The sequence below is a fragment of the Schistocerca gregaria genome, chromosome X (genome assembly GCF_023897955.1).
Source record: "Schistocerca gregaria isolate iqSchGreg1 chromosome X, iqSchGreg1.2, whole genome shotgun sequence".
Classification (NCBI taxonomy): Eukaryota; Metazoa; Arthropoda; class Insecta; order Orthoptera; family Acrididae; genus Schistocerca; species Schistocerca gregaria.
The window spans coordinates 290,918,858-290,940,543 of NC_064931.1; positions in this window are offsets into that span (position 1 = coordinate 290,918,858).

Sequence of the window (21,686 nt, forward strand, 5' to 3'; positions counted from 1 at the left end):
TGTAAGTAGCCGATATTCTGGGTCAGTGACATAGTGACGATCTGGGCCAAGGTAAATGCAATGATGTTGACAGTCCAGGCCAAAGTGAACGTCATGACATCAGCGGTATTGGACAACATGATGCCGATTGTCTGAGCCAAGGTGTTGTTGCTGCCAGACCATCTACTGATGCTGGTACAAACCAACGACAGAGATAAGCACTGTGTGTGTGATGATTCCAAGTGATAATTATTTACAAGTATAAATAAAAAAAATTTCCTGATAGTTGCATAGACCATAATCCACATCATTACTGGCCTTGTAGGGAGCTCATCTCTTTATCAAAAGGCTGAAATATGGAGATAGTTCTCAATAAATAGTACAGGTCATCATGGCTGTCTATGTCATCAACACATTCCTCCAACGACAAGTCATTGTCGAAACTCGCAAGAAAGGAAGAAAAGTCTGATAAGAACTGTATGTAAGAGTAAATTATTAGTATTGTAGAAAAGTGAGTCATGATTTATATATTTAGTCGTCTATAATTGGAGTCCATCCCTGGGATTTTATGCTTGACAATGGCGTCATACCTTGTGACAGAAAAATGTCTGCTACCTCATTGTGTTCCATGTCTGTGACTGAATCAAATATTGCAGTATCATTAACGAGCACACGTAGAAACTAAAACATATGATTATCATTTTATAAAATCAAAATTTAACATTATTACGGTAGAAATATGAATTACCACTTGCATATTCAGTTGTCTACAATCGGAGTCCATCTCTGTGTAGATATAGCTGAGAATGGTTTCATGAATTGTGCTTTCAAATACTCATCGATAACCTGTGCAGGCATCGGTATATATATTAAACACACACACACACACACACACACACACACACACACACACACACACACACACACACACACACACATATATATATATATATATATATATATATATATATATATATATTCTATAGATTATATTTTATATACACTCCTGGAAATGGAAAAAAGAACACATTGACACCGGTGTGTCAGACCCACCATACTTGCTCCGGACACTGCGAGAGGGCTGTACAAGCAATGATCACACGCACGGCACAGCGGACACACCAGGAACCGCGGTGTTGGCCGTCGAATGGCCCTAGCTGCGCAGCATTTGTGCACCGCCGCCGTCAGTGTCAGCCAGTTTGCCGTGGCATACGGAGCTCCATCGCAGTCTTTAACACTGGTAGCATGCCGCGACAGCGTGGACGTGAACCGTATGTGCAGTTGACGGACTTTGAGCGAGGGCGTATAGTGGGCATGCGGGAGGCCGGGTGCACCTACCGCCGAATTGCTCAACACGTGGGGCGTGAGGTCTCCACAGTACATCGATGTTGTCGCCAGTGGTCGGCGGAAGGTGCACGTGGCCGTCGACCTGGGACCGGACCGCAGCGACGCACGGATGCTCGCCAAGACCGTAGGATCCTACGCAGTGCCGTAGGGGACCGCACCGCCACTTCCCAGCAAATTAGGGACACTGTTGCTCCTGGGGTATCGGCGAGGACCATTCGAAACCGTCTCCATGAAGCTGGGCTACGGTCCCGCACACCGTTAGGCCGTCTTCCGCTCATGCCCCAACATCGTGCAGCCCACCTCCAATGGTGTCGCGACAGGCATGAATGGAGGGACGAATGGAGACGTGCCGTCTTCAGCGATGAGAGTCGCTTCTGCCTTGGTGCCAATGATGGTCGTATGCGTGTTTGGCGCCGTGCAGGTGAGCGCCACAATCAGGACTGCATACGACTGAGGCACACAGGGCCAACACCCGGCATCATGGTCGAGGGGACACTGAATAGTGCACAGTACATCCAAACCGTCATCGAACCCATCGTTCTACCATTCCTAGACCGGCAAGGGAACTTGCTGTTCCAACAGGACAATGCACTTCCGTATGTATCCCCTGCCACCCAACGTGCTCTAGAAGGTGTAAGTCAACTACCCTGGCCAGCAAGATCTCCGGATCTGTCCCCCATTGAGCATGTTTGGGACTGGATGAAGGGTCGTCTCACGCGGTCTGCACGTCCAGCACGAACGCTGGTCCAACTGAGGCGCCAGGTGGAAATGGCATGGCAAGCCGTTCCACAGGACTACATCCAGCATCTCTACGATCGTCTCCATGGGAGAATAGCAGCCTGCATTGCTGCGAAAGGTGGATACACACTGTACTAGTGCCGACATTGTGCATGCTCTGTTGCCTGTGTGTATGTGCCTGTGGTTCTGTCAGTGTGATCATGTGATGTATCTGACCCCAGGAATGTGTCAATAAAGTTTCCCCTTCCTGGGACAATGAATTGACGGTGTTCTTATTTCAATTTCCAGGAGTGTATATAGATATATATGTGAATAGAGAAATATGTTACTTACATAGATCTACTGGCCTCATTTGGGATATATGTATGCAATCCCACTGGAGTGGGATCAGTCATAATACACTCATCCATCTTTATATGACTGAGATCATTCAACAATGTTAGGGCAAAAAGATCATTGCAATATGATCATTGAAAAATTAATCACATCTATATAAAAATGTGTATTTATGATTGCAATTTTCATTATTTAGTGGTGCTGGTTCAGTCATTCCAAACCAGTCACTTCCCTCCAAACCGCCTATTAATATCCATCAAGAGGAATAGTTTCTCACCATTTTTAACTCAGTAGGAGAAATGAGAGAGATCTGGAGGAGTCCGATGGGACAATCTTCCACTATTTTGACAGATAGGGGACTGACCTACTGTCTGGATCCATTATTTATTCAGGTGCAGCACATGTTTGTACCAGGGTACCTTAACATACTGAATGCATATATACCCTGCAGGTAGTTATAAATTTACCATGACATGTATATATTAGATGAATCAATTGTCTGTATGCATTATAATGTGCTCACATACCTTGCAGGGAGTTAAAAATTTCCTGACTTGTCTTTCAGGCCTGATATGGCCAAACAAAAAATAATAACAGTTTTAGAGTCAAGGCCTATGGAACGTTCAGTGGCTAGGCAAGATTCAGGGAAAACATCTTTCACCCTCTAGTTTACATGCTTTATTTAAATAAGACCCAGACATTTTAATAAGAAAACATACCCACTGTTTTAAGAAATAAAATTTAAATAAAAAACATCTAGTGTAGAGTACAACCTGACTCAAGTGCTTGAGAAAGGTTTACAATTACACAATTCTTGAAAGAAGTATTAACCTCTTAAGAGAGAAAAATTAAGTGACTCCTCAAGTAGGGTGCTTTCCTCTCAGCATAGCAAATATAAATTTATGATTTTAAACTCCCAATGAGTCCAAAATGTTTATCAAAACTTAAATTTTCCTTTCAGTTAAGAAGAAAAAGAAAATTAAAAAAAGATATTAACCATTTACGAAAACAATCATTTCAGAAACACGCTCAAACGGTTATACCAACTTAAATCTTACAATTTCTATAAATTCAACAAATAACAGAAAATTTTTTAAGGTATTAATGTTTTAAGAAAAAACAACTATTTGAGAGATACCCCCAAAATATAGTTTCAAGGGAAGCTTTCAATTATGTTTTATTACTTTACAGAACTATTGATACAGTGAGTCGTTTGCAGAGCTGTCGTCCCTCAGTAGTCACAGATCCAGGCGTCTTGCCACCCTGTCAGAGCGGTGTCGTCTTATGCAAGGTGTGGCCCTTGCGCCAGAAAAACTAGAACTCACGAAGGCGTGTATTAACAGCCGGTTCCATACCACTTGTCGAGAAGTACTTTCAATAAACACAAACTAGACGAAAATACAAGTCCAGTGTGAAATAGCACCGTGCCTTTGTGAAACCATAGTCAATATGGAAGCACTGAGCAACCAGGGGCTCAAAAGGCAACAGTCAGAAAACAAGGTCCACAACCCCATGCTGATGTATAGGACCAAAAAATAGGAGAGACGTTACAGCGACCCAGAACAACTCAAGAGGTGGCTGACAGACTCTAAGGTGAAACCAAACAGAAGCCCACCTTGGGTCATCTCCGAATACGACAGCAACTTGCATAGTTCTAGACTGGGTCTAAGGGGGGGGGGGGGGGGTAGGACGTCAAATGGGCTGACTTGGAGCAGGAGAGGCACCACCAGACATTTTAATTTCCACTATCTATACTTTTACAAATAAATTCATAAAACCTTGGCAGAATGACCAGGAAGGATTCAGGACTCACACTCACAGCAGTGGAAGTACAAAAACATAAGAAAATAATTTTTTTACATGTAAAATTTCATCATTTTGTCACTTACTATTGGCTGAATTTGTTGCTATAGGTACAATTTTGTTCATAAGTTAAGAGAGATTCTTCGATGAATTTTGCACAGTATGCAAACTATACTTATAGGTGTACGAAAATGAATGGGCTGTTATATTTTAAACTTCATGTTTAGAAAAAACTCACATATTACAGTTAATTATCTCAATTTTTACCACCGTTTTTTTATAGATTTGGAATATTCTAACGTTCCATACATCCGTGAGTATGGTTTGTATGCTGTGCAAAATTCATCGGAGAATCTCTCTTACTTATGAACCACATGGCAGCACTAAAAAAACTACACATCCTTGAAACATTCCAGATGTACAAACGCCAAAGAAAACAACCTGAATCTATCTTAAATGACAAAAATCTTTGTTTTCAACAACAGCCTACATTATTCATATTTTTCATAAATAATAGTTACGTTATTATGGCATTACCAAATGAAAAATAGAATGGCCTAATTTACAAATATGCAATCACACCAACAACTTATATCCCCTGTAAATTTGAAACTATATGTACATCAACTAAAAGCATAAACTGTGTATCTAGCTTCATATTTGAAAGCATTAATCAATATATTAGTCCAACTTTTACCATTCATAATGTGTAATAGCTATAATCATAATAACCCTCTGCTCCAGAAAAATTTCTCTTTTACAGTCACTCCCTCCACCCTCCACTCTCTCCATCTCTCTCTGTCTCTGTCTCCAGCCAGCCGGATTGGCCGAGTGGTTCTAGGCGCTACCGTGTGGAACCGCGCGAATGCTGCGGTCGTAGGTTCGAATCCTACCTCGGGCATGGATGTGTGTGATGTCCTTAGGTTAGTTAGGTTTAAGTAGTTCTAAGTTCTAGGGGACTCAGAAGTTAAGTCCCACAGTGCTCAGAGCCATTTGAACCATTCTTTTTTCTGCCTCCATTCCTTCATCCCTTTCCTTGAGTCTCAGCCAAAATTGTTATTTATGTAGAATTTTACCACTGTTGACAACATAATTGTTGCACATAAAGTTGCAACATGTCACCTGGTTATATAAACGAGTATGAAATTTAAACTACATATACTTGACATAAAAAGATTTGTATACCCCTTGAAATATTCAGGAACTCAAACAAAGAACTCCACAATCTTTTGAAACTTATTCCAAATAATATTGTTATGACATAAATTCTTTGTACATCGAGATAATGTGTCTGTTTTGCTATATGTTGTTTGCACCTAGACGTTTCCAGCCACCATCTTGGTTTATAAAATATGACAGTTTGCATGTGATGTGTTACGATAGAGAAAGGAGCATGTGACCATTGGAGGTAAACTTTCGAAAAGGATTGTGGATATAAATAAACAGTGACTGGTAACATTAAACTTGTTGTTTCATTCGATATTAATAATAGTCACAGTAAAACTTAACCTAAGATGTCCATGTCTTTGTGAAGGTGTGCAGCATCATGATTTCCTGGGCAGACGCTAGCTAGTGGCAAGTGACTGGTGGTCAGAGATGCGAAAATATTTTATGAAAACTATTTAAATTCAAATTGCAAATAGTTGGTTATTTTCTCTATTTCAGATGTAAATACAAAATGGTTTTAAACAAAAGTATTAAAATCCAAAACGGAAAATAAATATTTTTAAAATACGTTTATTCAGATAAAATACCTTTAGTAAGTGAACACTTTGCATGCCATTTATTTCACTGATTTTAACACCAACAATTGTTCAGATCTTTCATCCTCCATATTCCACCTGTGTAGCTTCATTATCATTCAACCAAACTAAAATAGTTCAGCAAGATAAAAACTTGGTAAATTAGTATTATATTTAAGTACATTTTTGTAGTTAGGTACGTGTTCAAGGAATTTAAACTGCTGTTATTATCTTTTAAATATTGTAGTGTTTACAGATATATTGTAGTGTGCTCATCAGCACTGGCTACAAAAGAATCAGACGCCTTTCTTTTATTAGAATGTTGCAAGTCTTCTTGTTTCATCTTCTGCACTTCTGAAGTAAACAATTCTTTAAGGTATACCCTACTAGCTTTCGGTACCCAGACCATTTTCAGAAAAGGATAAGATATGGGTGCTAATATATCATCCTTTGCTCTTTAAGGTATTCCCTGCTAGCCTTTGGTACCTGTTTCATTTTGAGAAAAGCATAAGAGATGGATGCTAATATTCCATCATTTGCTTTTGGTTCCTCTAATTTATACAATCTCTCAAAACACCTATTAAGACTTCCTTTAATAATTTCTATCAGCACACTACAGTACATAGTGTTATCCATTTGCAAGCTGCTTGGCATTCATTTCATTCTCGTTAGTTCTGGAGAAGTCATCCATATTAGGTATCTTTGTCCCCCTCTAAACTTCTGATGCTGTCAGCAGTGGGTTTTGAAAATCTTCTGCATTAATTAAGAAACTGTATTTCAATTTCTCTAAAAGCTGGTAGTCCCAGTTTCTTTAAAGTTTCATTTATAGTATCCTTGACCTTGAATAGAATTATAGTATCAATTCCATTGTGTTGGATGTGGATAAGCAGTGAATTTTCTTGCTGATTCTAAATAGGTTTCACAAGCTTTAGGACACCCTGAACCAAAATTTCAAAATGACTGACATTTTTAAACGGCTTCACATAAAGTCTCTTGCATGAATTAATTGGAGCTTTGGCCTTATCCATATCTCTTTATGCTATTAAATGTAATGTTTGTGTGTGACATGTCCCTCATGATAAGGCATTTGCAACTCTTCAGACTCTTTACATGTCTCTAGAAATTCTCTTAGTCTTAACACAGAATAATAATAATAATAATAATAATAACACTCACAATAATCATTATCATGCACATTTTCAATATTTTGAATATAAACTGAATCTCTTTCACTTGTTCCTCCATTCGAATCATTTCCAAATATTTTAAAAGCTTTGAGCATATTTAAAACATTATTGGTAATAGTTTTCGTGATTTTTGTCAGCTGTAAATCAAGTTCAGAATAAATGCCCCACAATGTGTTCAGCCACTTTATCATAAGTGTGTGTTCCCTTAAACCTCCTGCAAGCCACTGCTGAACTTTTTCATTCAGATGTTTCACAGTCGTTCCAGTAAGCCGTTACACCAGATACCTTATCTTGGATGCTGACCAAATGCATACAAAATTAACTTTTTTCAGAACTCCTTTTATATGAGCGTTCTTTAAATATTCTGTGCACTGTTCTGCAATTTTATTATTACCTGATTCTGACACATAAATTTCGGTGGTACTGATGATTGTTGTGTTTTTTCAGTAAGAGCTTTAAAGATTTCAATTCTACAATGGATATGGATGACATGGTATCACTTAAGAAACAAACAACACCACAGTCAAATCGTTGTCTGCGCTCACAATTTAACTTTGGATAATTATCATTAGTATAACAGTAGATCCAAATTATTGATTACTGATGAAAAATATCGAAAAAGTAGTTTTTCAAGTCTAAATAGAAGGAGACACAGTTTACAAAGTTACTGTCACATTGAATGAACTCTCTTAGTGTCACCTGTGAGTATACTCGTAATCACTCAAGACTATGATACTGACCTCGCTTCGTCCTTCCTTTGCTTCCTTTTGAGATCACTAGGCATTATCAGATGATTTCCGTACTGTTTACATTGAACAAACAATGAGATGCGAATCAAGCCTTACTGCATTTTTAATACAATCCTGGAAATGGAAAAAAGAACACATTGACACCGGTGTGTCAGACCCACCATACTTGCTCCGGACACTGCGAGAGGGCTGTACAAGCAATGATCACACGCACGGCACAGCGGACACACCAGGAACCGCGGTGTTGGCCGTCGAATGGCCCTAGCTGCGCAGCATTTGTGCACCGCCGCCGTCAGTGTCAGCCAGTTTGCCGTGGCATACGGAGCTCCATCGCAGTCTTTGCCGCGACAGCGTGGACGTGAACCGTATGTGCAGTTGACGGACTTTGAGCGAGGGCGTATAGTGGGCATGCGGGAGGCCGGGTGGACGTACCGCCGAATTGCTCAACACGTGGTGCGTGAGGTCTCCACAGTACATCGATGTTGTCGCCAGTGGTCGGCGGAAGGTGCACGTGTCCGTCGACCTGGGACCGGACCGCAGCGACGCACGGATGCACGCCAAGACCGTAGGATCCTACGCAGTGCCGTAGGGGACCGCACCGCCACTTCCCAGCAAATTAGGGACACTGTTGCTCCTGGGGTATCGGCGAGGACCATTCGCAACCGTCTCCATGAAGCTGGGCTACGGTCCCACACACCGTTAGGCCGTCTTCCGCTCACGCCCCAACATCGTGCAGCCCGCCTCCAGTGGTGTCGCGACAGGCTTGAATGGAGGGACGAATGGAGACGTGCCGTCTTCAGCGATGACAGTCGCTTCTGCCTTGGTGCCAATGATGGTCGTATGCGTGTTTGGCGCCGTGCAGGTGAGCTCCACAATCAGGACTGCATACGACCTAGGCACACAGGGCCAACACTCGGCATCATGGTGTGGGGAGCGATCTCCTACACTGGCTGTACACCTCTGGTGATCGTCTAGGGGACACTGAATAGTGCACGGTACGTCCAAACCGTCATCGAACCCATCGTTCTACCATTCCTAGACCGGCAAGGGAACTTGCTGTTCCAACAGGACAATGCACGTCCGCATGTATCTGGTGCCACCCAACGTGCTCTAGAAGGTGTAAGTCAACTACCCTGGCCAGCAAGATCTCCGGATCTGTCTCCCATTGAGCATGTTTGGGACTGGATGAAGCGTCGTCTCACGCGGTCTGCACGTCCAGCACGAACACTGGTCCAACTGCGGCGCCAGGTGGAAATGGCATGGCAAGCCGTTCCACAGGACTACATCCAGCATCTCTACGATCGTCTCCATGGGAGAATAGCAGCCTGCATTGCTGCGAAAGGTGGATATACACTGTACTAGTGCCGACATTGTGCATGCTCTGTTGCCTGTGTGTATGTGCCTGTGGTTCTGTCAGTGTGATCATGTGATGTATCTGACCCCAGGAATGTGTCAATAAAGTTTCCCCTTCCTGGGACAATGAATTCACGGTGTTCTTATTTCAATTTTCAGGAGTGTAGTTAGGGTCATGGTTATATTGACAGGTATATCTCAGGCACTTATTGTGAAATCTGCATCCATAATGGAAATATTTTTGTTTGAACAAATTGCTCATTAAATGAAATGAATAAAAACTACAAAGTATGAAGCAAAAAAAAAATTAGGTGAAGCATTTTGCATTTTACAAATACAAAATTTGTGTATTTTAAGTACTTAAAATAAAATAGGAACTGCTTTTTGAAAATAGTATTTCAAATGCAATGTAAAATAGCTATTTTAAATTTTGTATTTGCATTTCAAACACATCTATTTCACATAACTCACATCTCTGCTGGTAGCTAGAGGCCTGTGGGTGCTGTATGGCTACGAAACTCTCGAGCATAAATTGTACTGGTGTTGACATAGCCTTGCGCATTTTCATGGAAATGTTTCTGAAAGGTTTTGCTATTACTGGTGGTTACAAAGTACAACATACTGTATTTGAGGTTCCATCTGACATACTTTTTTTCAAACTGTGGTTCAAGAAGAAAAGAACGAATAATCCAAAACCCAAGACCTTGCGTCTCCATTCCGCTACGTCTCCCACTAGACCATCAGCACACTCAGTACTGCAATAGACGGATCGCTAGGCAACACTGTCCCGACAAATTTCTGCATCCTACAGTGTTGTCAGATCTTGTACATGGCCGGACATAGAAGTCTGAGGGTGGCACAGTTTATTATTATCAAATCTAAACTCATGGCTATAATGTGTATAGTATAATGTTCAATGAATGTTAGGCGTCACTGTCTCAGAAATAACTGCCTGTCCGTTGGCAAATCTGCAGCGCTGTGTCTGTGATCTGAGTTCCAGTGCGAACATTCCAATTCAAACTATTGCATATCCGGCGGTGACTGCTGTGAACAGTGATCTTGTCCGCCACATGTGGCGAAGGTGAGTCACTGTTGCGTCACAGTGGCTCGGTGAGGCAGTGTAGTGTCCCGGTGTGAATGCTCTAGTTCATACGAATGTATCTCTGTCGGTGAGCGTCGCTGGTGACCGTCACCAGTGTGCCAGTGTGAAACGGCCCTTAAGTGAATGACTCGGACTTAATCTCGCTGACGGTTAGCCGGCGGCCAAGTTTTATGTGAGATACATTACGTGACGAATATGTGCAATCCCACATGGCCGAGCGAACAATGTGTCTGTTCCCTCAGGCGCTACTAGTGTGGGGCCATTGAGATTCTATGTTGCGTCGAGTTGGGTAGATGGCGTTACTCCTACTTACTCTATGCAGCTACGCTGAAATGCTGACGATTTGTATATTCAGGCGTATAGTACGCTTCATGGCAATTTTGACTTTGTTGAGTGCATATTTTATGATGTGATTTTAATGCCCAGTAACATATTTGTCATTTACTAAGTTTGTGAATACATTGCCCCATCTCGGCTAATGTTTACGACCTGGGAAGACATAGTAGACTAGTAGCGGTATAGTGATCTGTGTTTTATGAGTTTGAAACGCGTGTGACAGTTGGTGACAGAAGGATGGGGAATCCATTCCAAAATCGCATTCAGGAGAATGGCTGTTCAATTTGACAATCCATTTTCAGATTTTCCGTGATGACCCTAAATCACTTAGGGCAATTGCCGGGATGGCTCCTGTGCAAAGATTGTGGCCGATACGTTTACCCAGTTCAAACTTGTGCTTCGTTTCCATCGGGAAGTTTAAACCTAAACTTTTCTTTTCTGTTTTCCATTCCGGATATCTGTTGACTTTTGGCATTTGAGATGGTTCTTGGAAATGTTATAAGGATGGTTCACATTCAAGGCAGCTTGACAAGTGGTTGTTAACAATAAATTTCCGTATTAGATGAAAAGCTACGATCCCTACAGTGAGTTTAGGGTTTAATGCAGAAACAACTAAATATGACACACCTGTAGCTTCTATTTTTCAACCACTTTCGGCCTTTCAGACTATTCCATGCTAAAAGAAAACATCACTACAGTGTATAGCGTACGATTTAGAATGATGAATATCAAGGCAATATGTATCAGAAGCTCATTAAAATCCTATTCAAACAAAAGCCTCACACTAGATATTTTTTGGGTGGCATGATATCTTTGGAAATCATGATCTGACAATGACCATGATATGATAATGACAATGGTCTCAAAGACCGGAACTGGTTGTAAAACGAAAGCAGGTTACCTAGCAGTAGTGAGTTTCATACAGTGCTTATAAGATGGTGAGCCCTACTTAGCGAAAGTATTACTACACAACCAACGCAGTCAGCAAATCATCGTATATGCGACATGGAAGCGCAGAAACGAGCACTCAGTTAAATCGTGTGTTGATCCATAGAGAACAGGATACATGTGGCTGGTTCTGAAGAGTCACAGTGCTGCTTTCTCTGAGTTGATGATAAAATTCCGAAATGGTGCAGAACACATATGACATATACTGTAGTTTTAAACGAGAGAAGAATGAATTGCCGGTAATGAGTAAGTGTGAAGTGCTTTCTCACTGCACAAGTTGAATCCGATGAATTTTAAGGAAAGATCAGTAGATGGTAGCGGTGAAGGAAGATTACTTGAAATCATTTTGCAGCCCTTCTAAAGCTCACGAAACATTCAAGCGGTAAGTACTAAGAGGATAGTACATCGCCGCTGGTGATAGTAATTGTATGAAACTTTGTTTTACGAGCATTTCGCAGCACAGTATTTATCAAGTAGTGTCCCGTCAACTTTCCGGTTCGATGTTACCTCCACTTATTGCAGTTCTTCACGCCACTTGTACACAGTTTAGGCACATATCCTATGACGTCTATGTAGTCAGCATGTATCAAAAACTTGAACGGTAGAACCCGTCAGTTATAATTAACAGATCAGTTTCCGCCTCAGCGACCTCAGTTTAAAGATTTTTTTCGTTGAGCTCCACTTACAACAGTTAAATCGCGTACTAAATTAAATCAAAGTTTCTCGCATTTCAAGTGCGGCAGAGCGTTGTGAGATGTGGAGCTTGTGGTTTGTGGCTACAGGACTGAGAGTGAATCAGTGTATGTACCGTACGCTGGGTGGCGGCCTTCCCGGAACGCAGTGTATCTGTGACAGCGCCCAGACTCTGCGGCCCCGTTCCGTCGCCAACCGGGTCATCGGTCGCTGGCGGCTGCCACAGTTCTTCTCCTCTCTCCCTTGGCCATCGACCCTCACTTACAACTACTGTTAGACGGTTTCCTACTTGACTGGCTAGCTTCGAAATGTATTACGTTGGTGCAGTAGTTCGTAGCGTTTTTCCATAAATGGCTCTGAGCACTATGGGACTTAACTTCTGAGGTCATCAGTCCCCTAGAATTTAGAATTACTTAAACATAACCAACCTAAGTACATCACACACATCCATGCCCGAGGCGGGATTCGAACCTGCGACCGTAGCAGTCGCACGGTACCATACTGTAGCGCCTAGAACCGCGCGGCCACTCCAGCCGGCGTTTTTCCATAAGTTTGAGAAACACAACACATAACCATAACAGAGACTTCAGTCATCAGTAATATATTCTCCTTCTCAGTTTACAACACACTGCCAACGCTGGGGTAACTTTTCGATTCCGTGATTGGTTTTGAGGCGAAGAACTCATCGAGCCATGTTCGGAGCGCATTTTTATTTGGAAAGAAAGATATTCCTTGAAGATTGTTCGATAGAGAGCGGAAAAGGATAAAATCTGAGGGAGCAGTATCAGGTGAATAAGACAGGTACGGCACGACTTCCCAACCCAAATTCTGTGTACTGCTTTTTGTCAGTCTAGCAGAGTGCGGACGGACTTCATCGTGGAGTAGCATCACTACACGCAGTCTTCCTGTTCGTTGTTCCTGGACTGCGTCTGCAAGACGTCTCAGTTGTTGACAATAAATGTCAGCAGTGCTGGTTATATCTTGTGGAAGCAATACGTAATACACCTCACAGTCTCTGTTCCATCAGACGCATAACATTATATTTTGTGGATGCATGCACGCCTTTGTATTGGGAGTTGGCGATTTATTTAGGCTCAGCCATTAATTTCTTTTCCTTTTGTTAACCTAAAGACACCATTTGCCGTCACTAGTTACGATACAGGATAGGAATGTTTGCTGTTGTTCACATAGCGTTCTCGCTTCCCACGCCCGGGTTCGCGGGTTCGATTCCCGGCGGGGTCAGGGATTTTCTCTGCCTCGTGATGACTGGCTGTTGTGTGATGTCCTTAGGTTAGTTCGGTTTAAGTAGTTCTAAGTTCTAGGGGACTGATGACCATAGATGTTAATTCCCATAGTGCTCAGAGCCATTTGAACCATTTTTTTGTTGTTCACAAGCCTATTGATGAGTAGGAAGTCGAGGTCCACATATGTCCATCCTCTGAATTTTGTGAGTTTGGCTTCGAGTATGCGGTACACATACATCCGATTTTTGAGCCTTCGCCCAGAGGTGTAAACACTCTGCTTTTAACCTGCTGTTAGCCAGGCAGGCAAGCTGCCGTGCGTTATCAACAGAACAGGAAGACTGTTTTACTCTCATCCAGGTCAATCCATGCTCAACCAAAGCTGGTTAAGGGAATCTTGCTTGCCTACTTGCCCGTTTTTGCGCTGTGCTAGGCTACGTAGCAATTATTCTGTACGCTTTCGCTATACTGTTATGAGTAGAGATTGTAATCGAAGTTGACGAAAAGGATTTTTTTACCACAATATCACAACACGAGACTCAATGAAATATGTGCTCATTTTGAGTCATTGTAAGCCAGAAAATGGTGGATTTATTTCTTCTCTTTTCCCTTTTTGACGTTTTCGGGCTTATTTATTTATTTATTTCGATATGAACGGTTTTCTTTGCAAATTCATCCTCTTTCGACTATTCTCAGTTCGTACAATCATCAGATCACCTCCAATGTTCTCTGCACTAAGCAGACCGAGAAAGGTGGCGTTCGCTTCAAACCTGGGTCCAGCTATTCTGATTTAGGTTTACCGTCATTTCCCTAAATCGCTTCAGGCAAATGCCGGAGTGGATCCTTTGGAAGGGCGTGGCCGACTTCCTTCCTCGTCCATCCGTAATCCGATGGCACCGATGACCTTGCTGTTTGACCTCCTCCCAAAAATCAACCAACCTACTAAGCTGAATCATCTACGAGAGTCGAGATCCTTTGCACCTAAGAACGTGAAGATATCTATTATTCTGCAATGCCAACGAAAGTAAGGTTTTAGATGAGTAGCTTCTGTAAACTTAACCAAATATGACATGCTCTTTTTCCAGCATGTGTATTGTGTGTTCATTGAATGTATTCTAAGTGGCCAAAATAGTTCATTCTAAATTCCCCAAACGTGTGTTAGCAAATACCAAGTTCATTTTTCGTATTACGTTAATCTAAGAAGTGCATGTGTGAAAGAAGGAGCTTAATACTAAGCCTTCTTTGCACTACGTTGCGTACCACCACACTGTAGCTTCTAACATCCACTAAGCCATATTTTTTTCTTATTTCAGTCAACGTTTATCCTAAATTTAAGAAGCCTATGTATTGCTAAATAGCCTCAAGTCCTTAGCACACATTTCCACACACTTGTTAGCCACGAAATCTTTGTCCTCTTTGTAAATATTTATGAAGTAAGGAAACTGCTGATCAAATTAACAAACATCGCGTAACATAGTCGAGATTTCCGAATTAGTATTTATTAAAATTTTACACAATTTGCATTGCGAATCATGTACAGATTTATTTGAATCTGCTTCGTGCTGGGCGTGGGATCTGTTAATTTCTTCTCAATCTCCTGTAGGGTCTGTTTTTTCGTTTTGCTGCTCCCATTTTTATTATAAATGAGCTGCGGTGTCACTATGCAAACATATACCTGTCTAGTCATGTTGGAATGTTGTCAGATGCCACAGGCTGAATGGGTCGGTGAGCTTGCCAGGCTTGTGGGGATACAAGCTGGCCTGCTATGACCACTGTGCTTTAGTCAAACACCTTGTAAAAAATAACTAGACTCACTGATGGCGCTGCAGTCGCGGGATAATTTGAACCTTCGGCTGGACGTCGTTATAGTGGTTGTAGTCTGATGTGTTGTGTAGTATTGTTGTTTATGAAGACCCTGATTCAACGTTGTATATTTGTTGGGGCGTACATACAGTATTTGTTACTCGTAATTCTACTGTCTGTACGTTCCAATCAAAAGAAGTACAATGGTGAAGAGTTGTGCAGCGATTAATTGTACAAATAAATTCGAGAAAGGAACGAATATAAATTTCACAGGTATGTGGATATTTTAAGTTGTTTTGTATGTCAGTGCACTTGCTTAATAAATGTTTTTGTAACACGGAATTAGCATAATGTCTGTGCATCTATTTGCAGGTTTCCTTTCTCAAAACCACAGCAGTGACAAAAATGGTTACACGCTGTCAGGAGGCAAGATTTCCGACCGACAGAATACCATTTTATATGTTCTGATCATTTTGAAGAAAGTTGGCTGATCGGTAGTGTTTTTATGGTCTAGGTTAGGTTGAAACTTGATAATTTGGTCGTGAGTTGCCAAAGCACTCTGCCATATAACGCACTTCTCGTCATAAAATCTAAAGCAAGGTAGAGTCAGAAAATATCTATTAATATAGAGGGCAAATCTTCGAGTATTTAGATGAAATTTGCGTACATCTATCGTTAATGAACTACGAAAAATTCTAGAGGTCCAGTACCTAACTTTTAGCTACGGCAAATTCCATGTAGTACGTAAGATAAATTCATAAACAGTGACTAGTTGCTGTTTGTTCATAAACTGAAAAGTATATTGTAGTAACGTATTTAAATGAGGCATTATGTTTGTGACTTAACTCAAGGGAAGGCATTTTATAACCAAAAGCGATGTATAAACATTCGAACTCCGCACGTGAGTTTACCACTCTAATGGCCGCCGCCCAGCTATTCAATTTGTCCGAGTCGACCACTCGTGCGGATATGGAGGCCTGGCTTTAGTTCACATGTACTCTTGCGTCTCCGCTGCGCCAGTATGGGGTACTTTAATGGTTGCGGCTGAGATGGGGGCAGGCAGGCTCCTTCCCCACCTTTCCCACTGCACGCAAATGCCGCACGATGGTGGAATGATCACAGTTCATCACACTCGCCAGTTATCGAGGACACTGATGTGATCACTGTGGATTAATGCGTTTAAACGATCTTCATCGAACCGCGAAGGTCTTCCTGAACATGGAGAGTCACTAATGGCAAAAAGACCCTCCTTAAAACGAGAAAACTATTTTCTTGCCGTGCTCTGTTCAATGGCATTACCCCCATACATGGCGCAAATGCCTCTGGCTGTCTCCACTATTCTCACCCCTCTATTGAAATCAAACAAAAGAATATATCGAAAATATTTCGATTTCTCCAATTGGCACTCCGTTTCCTTATATCCATAGTTCCACTCACCATCTCCAAATGACAAGATGATAATACGTAAACTGAAAGAGCGACAGTGAACTACAGGTAAAAAAGGCAATCTATAAGTTGAGAGAGGACAAGCCATTCTCTCACTGGTCTCCATATTCAAGGTTATAATTTAATGGTGATTTTACACCCAAGAAATCGTTTTTGTGAAACGACAGGGAGTTATTTGCATGAACAGGCATTGATGGGAGCATGAACGTCGTTAATGCATGTGGGATCTTTATGGTGACTCTCCTTCGAATAGTACTTTCTCGAGTTGAGAACAAGCAGGCAGTTTTGTCATTTAACAGTAAATCTTGCAGTGGACGTTTGGGGCTCGAAAGCCACATGCAGCTATTAGGGAAAGGAACATCTCAAAGCACTTACCGGGGACAAAATTCTGGGCCCAATAATTTCTTGCATCAGTGAGCAGACAATTTGTTCCATCGAATAAATGCTTACGTGGACCTATCTGTTAGGTGTCTCTTGCCACAACAGGGGCAGGGGCGCAAGAGAAATCTAGTTCGTCCATCCAATACATTATGACAGTGTCATAAACGCCCTTTGTGAACAGGGATGGCGGCCGTAAAAATTTGTGTTTCCATGTTCATTATGGACTGGGCACTATCGAGAGAGTTGTTAGGTGGTGGCTCTGAAATGATCTATGTTGCGACACAAAAGCAATTCGCTTAGTTTAGCCGGGGTCCCTGGTCAGAAACATGGTAAGGTTTGGGCCATCCATACAAGGTGTTACAAAAAGGTACGGCCAAACCTTGAGGAAACATTCCTCACACACAAAGAAAGAAAATATGTTATGTGGACATGTGTCCGGAAACGCTTACTTTCCATGTTAGAGCTCATTTTATTACTTCTCTTCAAATCACATTAATCATGGAATGGAGACACACAGCAACAGAACGTACCAGCGTGACTTCAAACACTTTGTTACAGGAAATGTTCAAAATGTCCTCGGTTAGCGAGGATACATGCATCCACCCTCCGTCGCATGGAATCCCTGATGCGCTGATGCAGCCCTGGAGAATGGCGTAATGTATCACAGCCGTCCACAATACGAGCACGAAGAGTCTCTACATTTGGTTCAAAATGGTTCAAATGGCTCTGAGCACTATGGGACTCAACTGCTGCGGTCATTAGTCCCCTAGAACTTAGAACTACTTAAACCTAACTAACCTAAGGACATCACACACATCCATGCCCGAGGCAGGATTCGAACCTGCGACCGTAGCAGTCGCACTCTACATTTAGTACCGGGGTTGCGTAGACAAGAGCTTTCAAATGCTCCCATAAATGAAAGTCAAGAGGGTTGAGGTCAGGAGATCGTGGTGGCCATGGAATTGGTCCGCCTCTACCAATCCATCGGTCACCGAATCTGTTGCTGAGAAGTGTACGAACACTTCGACTGAAATGTGCAGGAGCTCCATCGTGCACGAACAACATGTTGTGTCGTACTTGTAAAGGCACATGTTCTAGCAGCACAGGTAGAGTATCCCGTATGAAATCATGATAACGTGCTCCATTGAGCGTAGGTGGAAGAACATGGGGCCCAATCGAGACATCACCAACAATGCCTGCCCAAACGTTCACAGAAAATCTGTGTTGATGACGTGATTGCACAATTGCGTGCGGATTCTCGTCAGCCCATACATGTTGATTGTGAAAATTTACAATTCGATCACGTTGGAATGAAGCCTCATCCGTAAAGAGAACATTTGCACTGAAATGAAGATTGACACATTGTTGGATGAACCATTCGCAGAAGTGTGCCCGTGGAGGCAAATCAGATGCTGATAGTGCCTGCACACGCTGTACATGGTACGAAAACAACTGGTTCTCCCGTAGCAATCTCCATACAGTGACGTGGTCAACGTTACCTTGTACAACAGCAACTTCTCTGACGCTGACATTAGGGTTATCGTCAACTGCACGAAGAATTGCCTCGCCCATTGCAGGTGTCCTCGTCGTTGTAGGTCTTCCCCAGTCGCGAGTCATAGGCTGGAATGTTCCGTGCTCCATAAGACGCCGATCAGTTGCTTCGAACGTCTTCCTATCGGGACACCTTCGTTCTGGAAATCTGTCTCGATACAAACGTACCGCGCCACGGTTATTGCCCTGTGCTAATCCATACATCAAATGAGCATCTGACAACTCCGCATTTGTAAACATCGCACTGACTGCAAAACCACGTTCGTGATGAACACTAACCTGTTGATGCTACGTACTGATATGCTTGATGCTAGTACTGTAGAGCAATGAGTCGCATGTCAACACAAGCACCGAAGTCAACATTACCTTCCTTCAATTGGGCCAACTGGCGGTGAATCGAGGAAGTACAGTACATACTGACGAAACTAAAATGAGCTATAACATGGACATTAAGCGTTTCCGGACACATGTCCACATAACATCTTTTCTTTATTTGTGTGTGAGGAATGTTTCCTGAAAGTTTGGCCGCGCCTTTTTGTAACACCCTGTATAATGATCTCCATGATAAATGTGTTGTTCCATTTAGAGCTATACAGAAACTCAAAACAAGCTGCCTAAAGCACCCGTGAGAAAAAAAAAGTTGGGAACACGTGAATTTCCGAGTCAGGGATTGCTTGCTTCCTCTGAAAAGAGAACAATATTGTTGATTTTGCTTAGGATTGGCCGAGGAGTAGAACAGACATGTTAGAGCGGAGACATGGAACTTGTGGGGTCCTGTGATTGGCATGAAATCCTTGAGGAGGTGGTTGCGGGAGTGCTTTTGTGAAGTTTACCGAGGTTTGATGGAAAGTGAGGAGACGAAGAACTTGATCTTCTGGTTCAGTCTACATTATGGAGTGGGTCTCTTGATTCAGACTCCAGTGTGGAGAGGATTCTGGTCTTGATTTTTGTTATGCGTGAGTTGCACTTGGGGCACTTGTCCTGAGTGGGACTTTGCACTAGCACTGGTCTTGACTGGAGAGCCAGTAGTGAGTACTTAGCTGTACCGACAGTTTAGGTCTCAGTCCTCTCAGACAACTCTCTGTGCTGAGGGCAATCTCATTCGTGACAGGTCTGCCGCCTTGACATTTGATCTTCCACGCTCTGCAATCTGCTGAGATTACAGTGCTCCATTAGAGAGTATTTGCGATCCGTCTAACAGATCGCCAGCATATTTATTGCCCGCGATAGCAAAATCACAGGCGCTGCACATCTCTGCTCTGCAGACGGTTGAACCACGACCGTCACCTCAGACAGAGTCACATATCCAGAAAAGGGGTACTGTATTGCTGCTCCGGCTTGTTAGGGCAAAAAGGAGCACAGTCCCCCCACTTGTTTCAGCATTATCAACGTAGCATAACTCCTGTGTAGAATAAATCCATCAAAGTCTAATCTCCGTTGGATAATTTCAGACTGCATTATCCATGTTTTGAGCCAGAATAAATAGCTCGATCAGACAAATCTTAGCCTTTGACATACAGCCGTCACCCAGAGGAGTGTTAATGTTTGTGGCATATGTGTACTGCCATCAGTTCACGTATATTTGTTATATCGTTTAAACGTATTTTTTCCTATTTTTAAGCAATAAACTTGTGCTGTAACTTTGATAAAAGATCAGTCCTATGTTGATATACACTATGTGATCAAAAGTATCCGGACATCACCAAAAACATATGTTTTTCATGTTAGGTCCATTGTGGTACCACCTACTGACAGGTACTCCATATAACCGACCGCAGTAGTCATTGGACATCGTGAGAGAGCAGAATGGGGCGCTCCGCGGAACTCACGGACTTCCAACGTGGTCAGGTGATTGGGTGTCACTTGTGTCATACCTCAGTACGCGATATGTTTTTTTTTTTTTTTTTTTTTTTGGCCTTTGAGTGTGTACTCAATTTAGCCATTGGCAACACATAGTGACAATGTATACGCGAGATTTCCATACTCCTAAACATCCCTAGGTCCACTGCTTCCGATGTGATAGTAAAGTGAAAACGTGAAGGGACACGTACAGCACAAAAGCGTACAGGGCGACCTCGTCCGTTTACTGACAGAGACCACCGACAGCGGAAGAGGGTCGTAACATGTAATAGGCAGACATCTATCCAGACCATCACACAGGAATTCCAAACTGCATCAGAATTCACTGCAGATACTATGACAGTTAGGCGGGAGGTGAGAAAACGGCTCTGAGCACTATGGGACTTAACATCAATGGTCATCAATCCCATAGAACTTAGAACTACTTAAACCTAACTAACTTAAGGACATCATACAACACCCAGCCATCACGAGGCAGAGGAAATCCCTGACCACGCCGTGAATCGAACCCGGGAACCCGGGTGTGGGAAGCGAGAATGCTACCGCACGACCACGAGATGCGGGCAGAAAACTTGTATTTCTTGGCCGAACGACAGCTTATAAGCCACACATCACGCCACTAAAGGACAAACGACGCCTCGCTAGGTATAAGGAGCGTAAACATTGGACGATTGAACAGTGGAAAAACATTCTGCGGAGTGACGAATCATGGTACACACTGTAACGATCAGATGGCAGGGTGTGGGTATGGCGAATTCCCGGTGAAAGTCATCTGCCAATGTGTGTAGTGCCAATGGTAAAATTCGGAGGCGGTGGTGTTATGGTGTGGTCGTGTTTTTCATGGAGGGAGCTTGCACTCCTTGCTGTTTTGTATAGCACTATCTCAGCACAGGCCTACACTGATGTTTTAAGCACCTCCTTGCTTCCCACTGTTGAAGAGCAATTCGGGGATGGCGATTGCATCTTTCAACACGATTGAGCATCTCTTCATAATGCACCGCCTGTGGAGGGGTGGTTACACGACAATTAACAACCCTGTAATGGACTGGCCTACACAGAGTCCTGACCTGAACCCTATAGAACACCTCTGG